Source organism: Chelonoidis abingdonii, chromosome 26 (genome assembly GCF_003597395.2).
Source record: "Chelonoidis abingdonii isolate Lonesome George chromosome 26, CheloAbing_2.0, whole genome shotgun sequence".
NCBI lineage: Eukaryota > Metazoa > Chordata > Testudines > Testudinidae > Chelonoidis > Chelonoidis abingdonii.
In genome coordinates, this window is record NC_133794.1 from 234,110 (window position 1) to 237,531 (window position 3,422).

Below are 3,422 nucleotides of genomic sequence, written 5' to 3' on the forward strand. Positions count from 1 at the left end.
CACATTTTCAGGTTTAGTTCTTAGTCTGATTCCTCATGAATGCTTTCCACAGTACTCTTAATGCTAGCCAAGATTTTACTATGAGCCCTGACCATGGGAGATGGGTTGCTCGTTCTTGCAGGATCAAGCTCATCCCTCCTTTACTGGGCAAGCTCCGCCACTGCCCAGGCGTGTCAGAGCAGTAAGAGCGTGTAAGCTTTCATGCTGTATTATTTTACCGTACCAATATGAGGTGGGGGGGGAGGCAGATTCGTTGGTTTCACCAGCCTGCTGCGCTTTGTTATTTTGGCCGGGCAGGGTCTGTGGTGTAACACCTGTGATAAGTTGCATTATGTCACCCTTTCACCTTCCTCTGCAGCTGTTCGTCCTGTGTCTTTTCTGATGTACCAAGTCCCTCTGGCTTCAAACCGCACTTGCATGAAATCTGTGATCTCGTCGCTGAATTCAAAGGGGATTTTTCCTGATTACCCGCTAAGACCAGGAGAAGCAATTTCGCATTCAGTTCCTGGTCGCGCAGTTGAAGTCCTTCTCTTTAGGGGTGCAGATATCCAATTTCTGATTTTGGGTCTTTTTATATAGTTTTTACTCCACCTCGTCACGATTTTTCAGACTTGCTTGCCATAATCACTTCTTCTCTTGCATTTTACAGTGTAGAACGGCTGTGAAATCTTGGCCCATTGAAGTTCAATGGGGACTTTGTGTCATTGACTGTCAGTGGGGCCAGGATTTCACACTGGAGCTTTGTCTTTTTGGAAACGAGTGATTCCACTATCCAATGGAAGCATGGCAGGTCCCAGCTGTTCACTGACCACCTATCGTAGGAACAGGCTATCACCAATATGTGTACACGCCATGAATTTGTCGGTCACTTGGTTTGGATCTGGCCTGTTGGGACTTCATCATTTCAGCTTTGCCTCCCTTATTTGAATATCTAACAAGGGGTCGCACATTTCAGAAGTGTCAGACAGTGGGGTAGCCGCTGGTTGTCTGGATCTGTACAGCAGCAGAGAGTCTGTTTTGGCCCTTATAGCTAACAGCGTTTTGGGCATGGCTTTATGGTTGACGACGTGGGTATTCACCACAAAGCTCTGCTCATCCGTCTGTTGTTATAAGGTGCACAGGTCTCTTGTGTTTTTCAGAAGTGCAGTGCGAGCCTCATTTTTACTCTCGTTAAGGATTCACGTGCCAGTCATACATTTAATGTTTTAGAGGTCTCTTTCTTAAGTCGTATAATATAGAACTAAACTTTGTGTTATGTAAGTAAATAGGTTTTCAAATGTTTAGAAGCTTCATTTAATTAAATTTATGCGGCTCGGACCTGGTGGCAGGCCCAGCGTGTGGTGCCTGATCAGTTATTGTGCTGCTTTGGCAAACTGCCATAGTTGCTGCCCTGCTCTAACCATCTTGGGTGCTTTTCATGGCCGTGTTTGACGTTAATCCCACAGATAGTCAGTCTTGCTATTTCATTTTACTGAGGGGATCTACAAACAGAAAGGAGCTGCCTGCCCATGGTCACCTAGGCAGGCGAGTGCCAGCGTAGGAACGGCACGAGGTCTCCTGCTCCTCGTCCAGCTTTGCATGGACCGGTAGGGCCCCCTTTGTAGTTGACTGAATTATTTTTATAATGTTTTAGAGCACTATGATTGGGTTATTGTGTCATCCCTTTATCAAGCAGCTCTGGTACATTAAAGTCCAGTCTGAGAAGATTGTAATGTTGTTGTTTTCCCTCTTTCATATGCTAATCCTTTTCTTGTGAACTCAGGAGCGATGGGATTACCATCCGTTAAAAACAGTTAGACACTAGCCGGCTGGTGTGCAAGATGCTAGGAATTGCCTGAGTCCACCAGCGATTCAGTAGGCATCATCTTGTGCTTGTGGAGGAGGCAGCATGCCCGCGGTCATTAGATAGGGTTCAGCGACCCAGATTCAATTTGTAGCTTGGGCAGCGTTCTTTTGCTCGTTTCCCTGGCATGGGATAATAGCGTGCCTGCTTCAAGGGGGTTGTGCGGATGTACCAGGGGTGCTCCATTCTGTGAACATAGGGGGAAATATAGGTACCATAGATACAGAACTACCATGCTGAGTATCTTATTCAGGAAACTACTCATTATTGTAGAAGGTAGCAGGGAAAGTCTCTGAGCGTGTCTGCACTCAGGTGGCCCACCTGTGATCCGCAAGTCAGACGACACACGACCCAAGCTACAACAGCCAGGGGCAAGGAACAGCACCTCCTTTCATCCGAGTAGTAGTCCCTTTGAATTAGCCAGAAATATACAAGGCATCAGGTCGGAGATGTTGTGACGCCATGTCTCGGGTCACCTTCAGTCAATCCCATTTTGAGACAGGTGAGTATGTCTCCGTGCTAAGTAAATTACATGCCCAAAACCCCACTACAAGCAGTCGAGTTCAGGCCAGGATCACTGGACTTGGGATTTTTTTTTTGGGGGATTAAAATATAGCACGAACAGACATTACTGTACATGCTGGAGCCCGGCAATCTAGGAACCCCCCATCAGTATCAGAGCCTGGGTCTCCGCCAGCGGAAAATTACTTGCTATTTGTAGCTCTGTCGCACAGCCCGGTATCAGTTGCTAGGACTAGAGACCTGCTCCACAGTTTTTTTATTCCCAGTGTAAATGTGGAACTAGTCATCCCAGCAAACCCCTAAGTTCGCAGCATTAATGCTGTTCCTGTTCCTGTATTTATTCGGCCTACGAGAGAGGAGGCGAGGGAGAGTTAGGATGAGTCCAGTGGTTAGGGCTTTAACCTGGAATTCAAGTCTCTACATCCTACCACCTTTTCGTTGTGACTTGAGGCAAATCGCTCATTTCGTGCTTTCAGTTTATCCATCAGATAAGACCAGGTGAGGGGGCATTCTAACGTCTGTCAGACTGAATCTTAGCGTTTCATAAATGAGAAGTAAGATGAACCTTCTAAATTCTATACATCAGCTTAGATCTGTGAGCTGCCACACCAGGCATCTATGCTTGTCACTTGGGGATCACCAAACTATCCTGTGGACCCAGACTCGCGCCCTGGGGTCCTCTAACAAAGGGAAAATAAACTATTAACCACATCTATCCCCATATTTCCTATCATAGGGCTACCTGAGAGTTACTTGATCACTCTTTACATCACATCAAGAAGGATGTTCCTCTCTATCACAAAGAGACAACCAATCAAGAACAGAAAAGATTTTCTCTCCTGATGTCCCTTAGCTTCTACCATCACCAATTCCTGGTGGCTGTGAGATATCCTCGTGACTCGGAGGTGATCTGTACGCCGGAATTGGTTGGGAGGAGAAGCTAGGAGCAAGAGAGATCTTTTCTGTTTCCTTGTTTTGGGGTTTGTCTCTTTGTGAAGAGAGGAGACATGTTCTTGGATCTGTGATTAAGACGTTGCATCAGTAACTCTCAGGTTAG